The sequence below is a fragment of the Microtus pennsylvanicus genome, chromosome 11 (assembly GCF_037038515.1).
Source record: "Microtus pennsylvanicus isolate mMicPen1 chromosome 11, mMicPen1.hap1, whole genome shotgun sequence".
NCBI lineage: Eukaryota > Metazoa > Chordata > Mammalia > Rodentia > Cricetidae > Microtus > Microtus pennsylvanicus.
Window position 1 is genome coordinate 38406708 of NC_134589.1, and position 15121 is coordinate 38421828.

General features: G+C 41.2%; 1 non-coding gene across 1 annotated transcript; it reads left to right on the forward strand.

The window, feature by feature from the left end:
- Positions 1-125: 125 nt before the first annotated feature.
- LOC142832094 (U2 spliceosomal RNA) lies at positions 126-316 on the forward strand. The gene has a single exon (XR_012907179.1). It is a non-coding gene; the product is annotated as a U2 spliceosomal RNA (small nuclear RNA).
- Positions 317-15121: the final 14805 nt, after the last annotated feature.

The window sequence follows — 15121 nt, forward strand, 5'->3', positions numbered from 1 at the left end:
TCGTGTTGACGATAGAACAAGAGAATTCGTGTCTGGTGAGTGCTTGTCGGTGCGACCATGTTTGTGACCGTAAGGTAAAGGTGAGTGTGCCTGTTAGTGGAGCAAGCGTCTGTGTTATGGGCAGTATCGCTTCTCGGCCTTTTGGCTAAGATCAAGTGTAGTATCTGTTCTTATCAGTTTAATATCTGATACGTCCTCTATCCGAGGACAATATATTAAATGGATTTTTGGAACTAGGAGTTGGAATAGGAGCTTGCTCCGTCCACTCCACGCATCGACCTGGTATTGCAGTACCTCCAGGAACGGTGCACCCCCTCGGGGGAATGTCTGCAGTACAAAAATAGCTTATGTCTTTTTCTCCCTACAGGTTCAAGTTTTTTAGTGTTTTCTCTGTGACTTGTGCTAAACCTTGTTTTTCTGCCGAAAACCCAGCTATTTTCTGTTTAGTTTGTTTGGTTACTTTTTCCCATTGTTATGTTTGGATACATGTTCTCTCTGTAGTTTTGTTTCTACAGAATACGCGTCAGTTCAGGTGGCCTTCACGACTGCGCTTCTCCCGAGACAACCTTTCCTAGACCTGTCTATCCACTTGACAGCACTATAAACACTTTTCCCAGTCCTATAAATGTAAGCAATTTAAAAATAGACCGTGCAAGACGGGTCACCACACAGGTGACACACACCAGAGGCAGGCGGGCCCACCTGGTCTACAGAGGTGAGTTCCAGGACAGCCAGGGCTGCACAGAGAAACCCTGTCTTGAAAAAACTAAAATGAAAAGGTTTTAAAGTAATTTAATTTCCCGTATATGGGAGAGAAACAAAAAATGATCATATACAAAGCCTTATTTTGCTCTATTTTTCCTCGAGTTTCACCTATATTTCTAGGATAATTAAACGCTGGGGTTTGTGTGTTTTTGTGAGAGACTCTCAGAACATTTCTGGGAGAAAGAAAAGGCGTTAAGTCGTCAGAGGACAGACTCCTGTACATCTGTCTGTGTTTACCGTGGCGCTATTCACAGGAGCTGAGATGTGAATTGCTCTTTCTCCCATCTACTGATGAATGGACAAAGGAAATGTGCACGTGGAAGTTTTCCTCTCCTCTTTGCAGGAGGGGAAAGAATTGGATTGTCTTGCATCTGCAGTTTTTCAGTTGCTTTTAATTCAAAATTGTATTTGTTTTTTGATTTGTGTGTGTGTTCCGTTATAATAGTACACTTTATAGAAAATATACTATTGCACATTTCCTAAATCATCTGAACAAAATTTAGAATAAGCTAGGCTTGGTGGTGTAGGCCTGTTATCCTAGCCACTCCCCGGGCTGAGGCAGGAGGATGACGGGTTGAACATCAGCCTGGGTAACTTAGTGAGACCTAGTCTCAAAATATAAAATAAAACCCAGTCTGGGGTTTAGCTTCATGATAGATAGAGTCCATAGCACATCTGAGAGGCTGGTATTAAAGGTGTGTGCTACCATGCTTGGCTAAAAATTATTTTTAAAATTCCCATTTATGAACGGGGTCATCTTTTCTTTTCGCTGAAACTGTACTCATGCAACATCAAGGTTAAGTGATCCATGCTTCTACTACAATTCTCCAAGTAATTTCTTTAAGGTTCTGGAATCGAGTGTTTAGGCATGGCTCTACAGCGCATGCTCCTTTGCAGAGTCAACTATTTCTGAGACACGAGTACTCATTTTTGTAATCATATGCTGATATCAGTCTCCCCCCCCCCTTATTTAAGTTAAAAAATTCTATATGTCTGCTAGGTTAATGGTACAGGTATGCAATCATGGACATAATATGACATTGGGGGTGGGGGTTGAAGAGATGACTCAGTGGGTAAGGAAGAACATTGCTCTCCCAGAGGCTCTGAGTTTAATTCCCAGTCCCCATGCTCGGTGGCTCACAACCAACTGTAACTCTAGCTCCAGGGGCCTCCATGGGCACCTACACCTATATTCATACATACACACATACACATAATTTTAAAAAAATGAACCTTTTAAAAAAGGAATGCTAAGGATGTAGCTCAGTGTTACAGGCTTGCCTAGCACATCCAAGGCTCTGGATTTGACCCTCAGCACTGGGAGAAAAAGCAAACACCACCACCACCACCCTAAGTTAACAAACGTGATGACAGAGGGTTCTGTGCCCTTCACAGCAATAGAAATAAGATGTTTCTTTTCTGCACCTCACCCCTTTAGTCCAGCAACCCTACCTCTGGGGATTTGTCCAGGGAGAGGAGGAGCTGGAAGGCGACAGCTCCGTTCCGAGGGACCTGGGCACTAAGTTAAAGAACGATTGTAAACAAACTGCACTAACTTTAAAGCAGAAGCTGGTAAATCTTGGCGGTTTCACTGGGAAAATAGGTGTTGCGATAAAGATAACGTACTTGGGTCATAGGGCAGTGTCTCTATATGATTCAAGCTCGAGAATAAGTTACCCCAGAGAGTATTATCTGACAACCAAGACAGTAAGGGACTTAGAGAAGGCTCTTGCTGAAGTCTTAGGGACAGTGTACCGAGGTTAAACTGTAGTGATCAGTTTGCCTCTGAAATTTTAAACATAGAATTAGATTGTCCTAACTAATGTTTGAGACTGCCTGTCATAAAAAATGGACTTTGGTGCAATGATATTTCATGTTTTGTAGGTGATAATATTTTCTTATTCTATTAAAATATGGAAAATATGTCTTTGAATAACTTAACAGGAATAGCAGTGAAATTCTAGGAAAGGGATTGGCCATTTAAAAAGGCAATGATAAAACAGTACTTTAGGGCGGCGGAGCGCGGCCGGAACACCGGGCGGCGGAGCGCGGCCAGAGGACGCCCAGCGCAGCCAGCGGGGACCCACTGGGACCAGAGCGGCAGCAGAGGACACAGGCTGCTGGCAGCGGGAACCGTCCCAGCAGCAGAAGCAGGCTGCAGGGACCGCGCGCAACACCAAGAACAGATCGCCCCACTACAATTAAACCAAAGAGGTAGGCCTTCGGTTGGGGAGGTCCCTGGCAAAGGAGGAGCCGGGTCCTATTCCTGAAGACCTTTCTGAGGGGTGAGAGGGATCTTGGCCCCCGGCAGGAACCAGGAAACAGAGCAAGGGCATTTTGTAAGAGGAGCCCCTGGCCAGCAGGGAAACCTGAACCAGTTTTAAAAGACCCCTTAGATAGCATCGATAGGAGGAGATGGGCAGGCGCCAAGGAAAGAATTCACCCAATAATCTGAAAAACAACATGAAAACACCAGAACCCAACGATCTTACAACAGAAGGTCTCCAACACCATAACACAGAAGAAGTGGAAAAAATTGACTTTATGAAAGCTGTAGAGTCCCTTAAACAACATGTGAAAAATGCCCTTATAGAAATGGATGAGAAGTATAACCAAAAATTTGAAGAAATGAGTAAATACGTACATAATACCCTGGGAAACCAAGAAAGAACGATCAAACAGGTAATGGAAACAGTTCAAGAATTGAAAACTGAAATGGAAGCAAGGAAGAAAACACAAACTGAGGACCAGCTGGATATGGAAAATCTAGGTCAACGAGCAGAGCCTACAGAAACAAGCATAATCAATAGAATACAAGAAATAGAAGAAAGAATCTCAGATTCTGAGGACAACATAGAGAAAATAAACGCTCTGATCAAAGAAAACTGCAAAGCCAACAAATTCTCATCACAAAACATTCAGGAAATATGGGACACAATAAAAAGACCAAATCTAAGAATAATAGGAATAGAAGAAGGAGAAGAGTCACAGCTCAAAGGCCCAGAAAATATTTTGAACAAAATTATGGAAGAAAACTTTCCCAACATAAAGAAAGATATTCCTTTGAATATTCAAGAAGCATATAGAACACCAAACAGACTGGATCAAAGGAAAACATCCCCTCGCCATATAATAATCAAAACACAAAATATACAGGTTAAAGAAAGAATACTAAGAGCTGCAAAGGAAAAAGGCCAAGTAACTTATAAAGGTAAACCGATCAGACTTACACCTGATTTCTCTATGGAAACAATGAAAGCCAGAAGGTCCTGGATAGAAGTACTGCAGAAGCTAAGAGACCATGGATGCAAGCCCAGACTACTATACCCAGCCAAGCTTTCGTTCACTATAAATGGAGAAATCAAGACATTCCAGGATAAAAACAAATTTAAACAATACGTAGCCACGAATCCAGCCCTACAGAAAGTAATAGAAGGAAAATCGCAACCCAAGGAATCCAACATTGCCAACACTGCTTACAATAACTCAGGCATCTAGTGACCCTTCACTAGCACAACTCAAAGAAGGGAGACACACAAATTCTACTTCCAAAAACAATAAGAATATCTGGCATAAACAACCACTGGTCATTAATATCACTTAATATTAATGGTCTCAATTCACCTATAAAAAGGCACAGGCTAAGAGATTGGATACGAAAACAGGATCCAACATTCTGCTGTTTGCAAGAAACACATCTCAACCACAAAGACAGGCATCTACTCAGAGTAAAGGGCTGGGAAAAGATCTTTCAAGCAAATGGTCCTAAGAAAAAAGCAGGTGTGGCCATATTAATTTCTAACAAAACTGACTTCAAACTAAAATCAATCCGAAGAGATCGAGATGGACACTTTATACTCATAACAGGAACAATTTGTCAGGATGAAGTCTCAATCCTGAATATTTACGCCCCTAATATAAAAGCACCCACGTATGTAAAAGAAATATTACTAAAACTCAAGGCAGACATCAAACCACACACACTAGTAGTAGGAGACTTCAATACACCTCTCTCAGCAATGGACAGGTCAATCAGACAGAAACCTAATAGAGAAGTAAGAGAACTACTGGAGGTAATGAAGCAAATGGACTTAACAGACATCTATAGAACATTCCACCCAAATAGGAAAGAATATACCTTCTTCTCTGCAGCCCATGGAACCTTCTCGAAAATTGACCACATACTCGGAAACAAAGGAAACCTCCACAGATACAAAAAAATATCAGTGTCCACCTGTGTCTTATCAGATCACCACGGATTAAAGTTAGAATTCAACAACAATCCTACCTCCAGAAAGCCGACAAACTCATGGAAACTGAACAGTCAACTACTGAACCACACCTGGGTCAAGGAAGAAATCAAGAAAGAAATTAAAGTCTTCCTTGAATTTAATGAAAATAAAGGGACAACATACTCAAACCTATGGGACACCATGAAAGCAGTGCTAAGAGGAAAGTTCATAGCACTAAGTGCCCACTTAAAGAAAACAGAGAAAGCATACATCGGAGACTTAACAGCACACCTGAAAGCTTTAGAAAAAAAAGAAGCAGATGCGCCCAGGAGGAGTAGAAGACTGGAAATAATCAAACTGAGGGCGGAAATCAACAAAATAGAAACGCAGAAAACAGTCCAAAGAATCAATGAAACAAAAAGTTGGTTCTTGGAGAAAATCAACAAGATCGACAAACCCCTATCCAAACTAATTAAACGACAGAGAGAGAACACGCAAATAAATAAGATCAGAAATGAAAAGGGGGACATAACCACAGACACAGAGGAAATTCAGAGACTCATTAGATCTTACTACAAAAGCCTGTATGCCACAAAACTAGAAAATACAAAAGAAATGGACATTTTTTTAGATAAGTACCACATACCAAAGCTAAACCAAGACCAGGTGAACGATCTAAATAGACCTGTTAGTCGCGAAGAGCTAGAAACCGTTATCAAAAATCTACCTTCCAAAAAAAGCCCAGGACCAGATGGTTTCAATGCAGAATTCTACCAGAACTTCCAAGAAGAGCTAATACCTATACTCCTTAATGTATTTCACAATATAGAAACAGAAGAGTCATTGCCAAATTCCTTTTATGAAGCTACAGTTACCCTGATACCAAAACCACACAAAGACCCAACCAAGAAAGAAAATTACAGGCCTATCTCACTCATGAATATCGATGCAAAAATTCTCAATAAAATACTGGCAAACCGAATCCAAGAACACATTAGAAAAATTATCCATTATGATCAAGTAGGCTTCATCCCAGAGATGCAGGGCTGGTTCAACATACGCAAATCTATCAATGTAATCCACCATATAAATAAACTGAAAGAAAAAAACCATATGATCATTTCATTAGATGCTGAAAAAGCATTTGACAAAATTCAACACCCCTTTATGATAAAAGTCTTGGAGAGATTAGGGATACAAGGATCATACCTAAATATAATAAAAGCTATTTACAGCAAGCCGTCAGCTAACATTAAATTAAATGGAGAAAAACTCAAAGCCATCCCACTAAAATCAGGATCACGACAAGGCTGTCCACTCTCTCCATACCTCTTCAATATAGTGCTTGAAGTTCTAGCAATAGCAATAAGACAACATAAAGGGATCAAGGGGATTCGTATCGGAAAAGAAGAAGTTAAGCTCTCGTTATTTGCAGATGATATGATAGTATACATAAGCGACCCCAAAAACTCTACCAAAGAACTCCTACAGCTGATAAACACCTTTAGTAATGTGGCAGGATTCAAGATCAACTCCAAAAAATCAGTGGCCTTCCTATACACTAAGGATAAGGAAACAGAGAGGGAAATTAGAGAAGCATCACCTTTCACGATAGCCACAAATAGCATAAAATATCTTGGGGTAACTCTGACCAAGGATGTGAAAGATCTATTTGACAAGAACTTTAAGTCTTTGAAGAAAGAAATTGAAGAGGACACCAGAAAATAGAAAGATCTTCCTTGCTCCTGGATTGGGAGGATCAACATAGTAAAAATGGCAATTCTACCAAAAGCAATCTATAGATTCAATGCAATCCCCATCAAAATCCCATCAAAATTCTTCACAGATCTGGAGAAGACAATAATCAACTTTATATGGAAAAACAAAAAACCCAGGATAGCCAAAACAATCTTATACAACAAAGGATCGTCTGGAGGCATTACCATCCCTGACTTCAAACTCTACTACAGAGCTACAGTATTGAAAACAGCTTGGTATTGGCATAAAAACAGAGAAGTCGACCAATGGAATCGAATAGAAGACCCTGACATTAACCCACAAACCTATGAACACCTGATTTTCGATAAAGGAGCTAAAAGTGTACAATGGAAAAAAGAGAGCATCTTCAACAAATTGTGCTGGCAAAACTGGATGTCAACCTGTAGAAGAATGAAAATAGATCCATATCTATCACCATGCACAAAACTCAAGTCCAAATGGATTAAAGACCTCAATATCAGTCCGAACACACTGAACCTGATAGAAGAGAAAGTGGGAAGTACTCTACAACACATGGGCACAGGAGACCACTTCTTACGTATAACCCCAGCAGCACAGACATTAAGGACCTCATTGAATAAATGGGACCTCCTGAGACTGAGAAGCTTCTGTAAAGCAAAGGACACTGTCACTAAGACACAAAGGCAACCCACCAACTGGGAGAAGATCTTCACCAACCCTGCAACTGACAAAGGTTTGATCTCCAAAATATATAAAGAACTCAAGAAACTAGACCGTAAAAGGCTAATCAACCCAATTATAAAATGGGGCATTGAGCTGAACAGAGAATTCTCAACAGAAGAACTTCAAATGGCCAAAAGACACTTAAGGTCATGCTCAACTTCCTTAGCGATCAGGGAAATGCAAATCAAGACAACTTTAAGATACCATCTTACACCGGTCAGAATGGCTAAAATCAAAAATACCAATGATAGCCTTTGTTGGAGAGGTTGTGGAGAAAGGGGTACACTCATCCATTGCTGGTGGGAATGCAAACTAGTGCAACCACTTTGGAAGGCAGTATGGCGGTTTCTCAGGAAATTCGGGATCAACTTACCCCTGGACCCAGCAATACCACTCTTGGGAATATACCCAAGAGAGGCCTTATCATACAACAAAAGTATATGCTCTACAATGTTCATAGCAGCATTGTTTGTGATAGCCAGAACCTGGAAACAACCTAGATGTCCTTCAATGGAAGAATGGATGAAGAAAGTATGGAATTTATACATATTAGAGTACTACTCAGCAATAAAAAACAAGGACTTCATGAATTTTGCATACAAATGGATGGAAATAGAAAACACTATCCTGAGTGAGGTAAGCCAGACCCAAAAAGAGGAACATGGGATGTACTCACTCATATTTGGTTTCTAGCCATAAACCAAGGACATTGAGCTTATATTTAGTGATCCTAGAGAAGCTAAATAAGGAGAACCCAAAGAAAAACATATAGGCATCCTCCTGAATATTAACCTTCAGCAGGCGATGAAAGGAGACAGAGACAGAGACCCAAAATGGAGCACAGGACTGAAATCTCAAGGTCCAAATCAGGAGCAGAAGGAGAGAGAGCACGAGCATGGAACTCAGGACCGCGAGGGGTGCACCCACACACTGAGACAATGGGGATGTTCTATCGGGAACTCACCAAGGCCAGCTGGCCTGGGTCTGGAAAAGCCTGGGATAAAACCAGACTCTCTGAACATAGCGGACAATGAGGACTACTGAGAACTCAAGAACAATGGCAATGGGTTTCTGATCCTACTGCACGCACTGGCTTTGTGGGAGCCTAGGCAGTTTGGATGCTCAACTTACTAGACCTGGATGGAGGTGGGGGTTCCTTGGACTTCCCACAGGACAGGGAACCCTGATTGCTTTTTGGGCTGGGGGGAGACTTAATTGGGGGAGGGGGAGGGAAATGGGAGGCGGTGGCGGGGAAGAGACAGAAATCTTTAATAAATAAATAAATTTAAAAAAAACAAAAAAAAAAACAAAAAAAAAAAAAAAAACAGTACTTTAAAAATTTGTCCTTCCAACTTATGCTGGAGAGGTTGTGGGGTAAAGTTCCACTCCTGCATTGCTAGTGGGCATGCAAGCTGGTACAACCCCTTTGGATATCAGTGTGTCAATTTCTCAGAAAATTAGGAAACGACCTTCCTCAAGACCCAGTAATACCACTTTTGGGTATATATCCAAAGGATGCTCAATCGTGCCACGAGGACATATGCTCAACTATGTTCATAGCAGCTTTGTTTGTCATAGCCAGAACCTAGAAACAAACTAAATGCCCCTCAACAGAAGAATGGATTAAAAAAAATGTGGTACATTTACACAATGGAGTACTACACAGCAGAAAAAAATAACGACATCTTGAATTTTGCAGGCAAATGGATGGAGCTAGAAACATCATTTCTAGTGAGGTAACCCAGACCCAGGAAGACAATTATCACATGTACTCACTCATAAGTGGTTTTTAAACATAAATCAAAGAAAACCAGCCTGGCAGTGGTGGCGCACACCTTTAATCCCAGCACTTGGGAGGCAGAGGCAGGCGGATCTCTGTGAGTTCGAGACCAGCCTGGTCTACAAGAGCTAGTTCCAGGACAGGCTCCAACACCACAGAGAAACCCTGTCTCGAAAAAAAACCCAAAAGAAAAAGAAAACCAGCCCACAGTCACAATCCCAGAGAACCTAGACAACAATGGGGATCCTAAAAGAGACATACATAGATCTAATCTATATGGGAAGTAGTAAAATACAAGATCTCCTGAGTAAATTGGGAGCATGGGGACCTTGGGAGAGGGTTGAAGGGGAGGGAAGAGTTAGGGAGGGGAGCAGAGAAATATGCAGAGCTCAATAAAAATCAATTTTAAAAATGTATACAAAGTAATAAAAAAATTTTTTTCCCTAAGCCAAGGATATTACTCATGCCTTTAATTCCAGACCTTGGAGGAAGGTTGGTCATCTTAGTCTACATAGAGAGTTCCAGGACAGCCAGGGGTGTGAAAAGAGACCATGCCTCAAAATAAATACATAAGGAAATAATTAAAGGCAAAAGTGTGTCCCAATGTGTTTAGCCATCCTTCTTGCTGAGAAATGCATGGTACTCTTAATCATGGAAGACACTCTCCCTAGAGAAGTTAGTGAGGGCAGTGATGAAGAAGGCAGTGTAAGGCGACATTTGGTCACAGTGTTGCTGCTCAGCTGTGTGTGCTATTGTTGTTAAATCTGTGGTTGTATGTGACAACCCAGGAAGGACTTTCCACATGTCCCAAATCACAGAGGCAAGGCGCAGGGTTTGCAGAAAGTCAATGGACACAATTCACAGCAGCAAATAGTAACTACGGGAGGTTTCCAAAATGGTCAAAGACACATAGGAAAGGAATACAATTGTTCATTTTGTGTCTTAAGAAATCAATGATGGGGCTGGAGAAATGGCTCAGAGGTTAAGGGCACTGGCTGCTTTTCCAGAAATCCTGAGTTCAGTTCCCAGCAACCACATGGCGACTCAGGACCATCTGTAATGAGATCTGGTGTCCTCTTCTGCTCTGTTGCCATACATGTAGGCAGAACATTGTATGTATGTATGTATGTATATAGTAAATCTGTTTTTTTAAATCAATGATGTTGATAAAGACTTCAAAAGGTCAACAAGCGCCAGGAATTAGGCCATGCAAGTGCTCCTTACGGGGCTATAGCATGTGTCTCAGTTTCTCTGTGTAACGTCGTTCCCTTTTGAAGTCTTGGTAGTATGGTTTTATAAGTCGATAGAGTTCTTATATGGCCCGGTGTGTGTATGCTTTATCTTCGAGTTCTTGTATTGTCTGTGCTGTACACTAACACCTGTGGAGGTGTTTACAGCATTGAGTTTATATGCGAGTACTGTGCATTTGAAATGTTGGTGTTTCCTTCATAATGGAAGTGATGTCCCCATTGTACATCTTCATTTGTGAAGGATGCAATTTCTTGACAATTGGCCCCTAAGGGCGATTATATATGCAATGGTTGTGACTTTTGATGGAGCTCATGAAAAGGCTGGTTGACCATGATGAGAATTCCTATGTCAGGGCTGTGGCCTGGGTGCTCAGAGATGCCAGTCATCCTAAGCCAATGTGTTCTGTTTTCATCTGTCTCTTAATCAATGCAATTTATTTTTAAAATCTACTTTATTTGTTATCAAATCTTTTCTTAGATCTGGGTCTTTCTGAATATAATTACTCTGTGTGCATCTTTATTTGATAAAGCTTTATTGGTGAAAGATCCCCAGAGAGGACCTTTCCTCTCTGATGAAGACCCCAGAACCAGGACACTCCGAGACCAGGCCACAGGATGCAATTAACAGGAGGTTTATTGAGTAAGCACAGGTACCTGCGGGCAGCAAGTCTTTCGTAGGGCTTGCGCGCCTGCAGACTGGGGGAAAGTCTTTTTATAGGAAAGAGGGTAGCAGAAGCGGATTACAGAAGCAAATGCATGGTTATTGGTCAGCTGGAATGGGCAAGGGGCACAGGTGGTTTTTCCTTTCCCAGAATAGATGTATGGGATCAGGTATCCTGTTTTTCTCTTGGTTCTTCCTTTCCCAGCCCAGATGTATGGCAACAGGCTTCCTGTTAATTGATTCTATATTCTGCCTTGCAGCCAGGAACCCTGACCTCACTCTGCATTTACATTGTTCGTCAAAAGCCTTGTGGAATGACGTTACAGCAGCTAAGCTGGGATCTTCCATAGGGGGAATTGTTTCTCCTGTGAATTGTTGATATATCCTAAGTTGGGCACATGTGCTGGCTATAGGCATCCTGTTTCCCCTAGGCAAACGGGATGTTCTCATGAGAGCCGGCTAGCTGCAGGTCCTGAGAGGGTCCTGAGGGTCTCAAGCGGACAGGATGTTTCTCATGAGAGCCGGCCAGCTGTGGGTTATGGGGGGGGGGGCGGCTGGGCTCATTATTGCTGCTAACTTAATGCTACTAGGTAGGGGTCTGCTAACTTAATGCTACTAGGTAGGGGTCTTTTATTCTTTCATTTCCCCATTTTTTTTTTTTGGGTAGACTACAAAGGGCTTAACTCAGTCCTGTGAAACACATGGATGCCTTCTCCCAAGAGGCAAGTTTCAAATCTCTTTTGTTGTTGGCACCGGGAGTGTTGTTTCTCAGCTCCAGAGAATGTGCCGGAGAAGTCAGTTTCGGTCCAGCTGGCACCATATGGCATTTACGAGTTTTCATTGCATCTTGTAGCATCAGCTTTATCCAAACATACAGGGTTGTGTCCATTGTGAGAACTTTAACAAACAATGAGAGAAAATGCAATACAGGATGACAAATGTTCAAAATAAACAAAAAGCCCTAAAACCAGAGGACAGCCAATGAAGACATAAATATCTTTTTGAGACTGACCTTACCCAGGCTTTACATTTGTAAGTACAGTATTAAAAAAAGTTTTGACATCCCATTGATAATTTATTTTATCATATATTAAACCATATCTGTTTATCTTTTGAAATCCATATCCCTATAGATTAAAACAAGATTTTTTTGTAGAAAAACAAAACCTGCCAAGAGGTAAGGAGGCTTTAGGTGTGTTTGCTTCTCTCTGCAGCTATCTGCACAATATGGTCTGATCTGGTAAAGTCTCAAACTGTACTAAATAATTTCTGTCCATAGGTCCCAGACACACAGAGGAGGAACAGAACAGGATTGTCTTTTGCTTCTGCTGTCTGATATTGTGCTTTAAAAGACATTTTTTTAAAAAAATGAGCAGAGCCCTGTGGGTTTCTGACTTTAGGAAAGAAGAGCCTTAAAGGTGATGTAAGCCCATCTTATAGCAGATGTGCCTGCCCTGTGCAAGCCTTGAGCTCAGGATTTTATCACCAGGGTCAGCCACTGTCAGTGGATACATGAGCAGCAGCTAACTAGCCAGGCAACAGAACTAGTGGCAGCGATTGTCGGGGTGTTTTGAACCCAGGAAGGACAGGAGGGAGGGAGGTCTGTCCAGTCATTTTTGCTGGTCTCCAGGGCCAATTATGTCAATTTGTTCTTTTAGAATCTTATTTATCCTATCTATCTGACCTGAGCTTTGGGGTTGGTAAGTTTAAATTTTAATTGATCCCCAATGTCTTGGCCACATCCTAACTTACCTGGGCAACAAAGACAGGTCTATTATGGGACATGATTATCTTGGGCATCCCAAACCTTAGGATGATTTCTTTTTGATCTTTTTAGTCATTATATTGGGTGTCTCAATCTTGGTCAATGTATGATGGCTATCTTCTTTGGAAAATGTGTGGCCTCCTGGAGGCTCAAAATTTTTGCAGATGTCAGTCCTTCTTGTCTGTATATTGTTTTGAAGCATACCTGCTGTTAGTATAGACGTTTCCTCTGCCATCTGTAGAGCTTGTATCAAAGCCACAAGTTCAGCGTTTTGGTCGGGTTGTCATCCCTGAACGGAGGCTACTGGTCCCGATCATTTGCTTCCTGTCCACCAATGTTGCCCCCGCCTTCCGCTTACCTTCAGTCTTGTGTACCTGCTTAGCTCAGACCGTCAGCCTTGTGCCCCTGGCAAGCTTCGCCCTCATTTTCGGTTCTGTCTGGCACAGCTTAGTCTGTCATTTTGCCATTCGCCTGTCCTTTATGCAGATGTTGGTAGGATCCATAGTTCATCGACGTCAGCCCAGCACAGGAGCAGTAGTCAGGCACAGGAGGGCACCTGTGGTAGCATTGTGACTGCTGTATCGCAGTCTGACATGGGTGAGGGGAGCAAGACTGTAAAGTGAGCAGTCAGGGCTCATGTAGGCTTTAGAGCAAGCACAGCATCAAGGCAGTTGCTAGGAGGTGAGGATTTCTTCAGCGGTGGAGGCATGGAGAGGTGGTCCTCCTGGTGAGGAGGGCGTGGTAGAGGCAGAGGCAGACAAGCAGCCTGCGTCTCCTGCAGAACTGAAAACAGCAGCAAAATCAAAAGTCCCTCATTTGGTCAACAAAAGGCTTTGGTCATATATTTAGAAGTGACCAGGGAGGAACGAGTCATTTATTTGTTTTTTTTTTTAAATTTATAGTTCGTAAGGTGTCCAGTTTGTATTCTTTATTCAGTTTCAGTATCCCTCTTTATTTGTCTTTGATCTTCTGTTGCCCAGGCTCCTAATCTATCTGAGTCCTATCTTTCTTTTGTTTTCCGCCTCTCTCTCTTTTATTTTCCTTTCTCTGTCCCTCGTTTAACAATTTTTTTCTCTCTCCAAATTTTATTAAGTATAATCTTTTTATCTATTTGCTGTATCTTTTTTTATATCTGATGTTGTCCGTCCTATGTAGGCTATGGCTACTGCTGTCTGCTGACCTTCAGAGGTTGGGTAAAATGCCTGTAAACTTTTATTAATCATTTAAGGAACACAGATCTTAACTGGCCCCTGGAGAACCTCTCTTACCTTGGCCGAATTAGTGGGGTGCCTTGCAGGCCCCCCTGAGATTTGCCATGAGCCCAACATTATGACTGTCAGTTTCTCCCTTTAAGAATTAATTAGACGTTATCATGTAGAAGAATGAAAATAGATCCATATTTATCTCTATGCACAAAACTGAAATCCAAACAAATTAAAGACCTTAACATAAGGGCAACAATATAAATAGAATTTTGAACATGGCCTCAGTAGCGTAGACATTAAAGGAAACAATCAGTAATTGAAATCTCTAGAACTGAGAAGCTTTTTTATAACAAAGGATATAATTAACAACATAATATCAGCCTGTAGAATGGGGAGGTATCATGAGACATATAAGGAACTTAGGAACTTAATTCTCATAAAAACAAATATTTCAGTACAATTACGTCACAGACCAAAACTGTAAATTCTCAACAAATGAACTTGAAATGACTGAAAGATATTTAAAATCTGCTTAAATATAACATCTTTAATCATTAGGGAAATGCAAATTAAACAATTTTGAGATTTTATCTTATTCCTGTAAAACTGACCAAGGTTAAAAATATCATTTGACGGGGCTGGAGAGATGGCTCAGTGGTTAAGAGCATTGCCTGCTCTTCCAAAGGTCCTGAGTTCAATTCCCAGCAACCACATGGTGGCTCACAACCATCTGTAAAGAGGTCTGGCGCCCTCTTCTGGCCTTCATGCATACAGACAGAATATTGTATACATAATAAATAAATAATTAAAAAAAATATCATTTGACAATTTATGCTTACAGCTACTTTGAACATTAGCATGGTGGATTTTTAGAATTAGATAACATACTACCTTAAAAACTTAGCGACATTTTTTTATATTATCATAGACAGAATCTGAAAGCAACCCAAAATGTACCTTTTTATATTAATAATAAATGAGAATCTTTGTCATGTTTTTT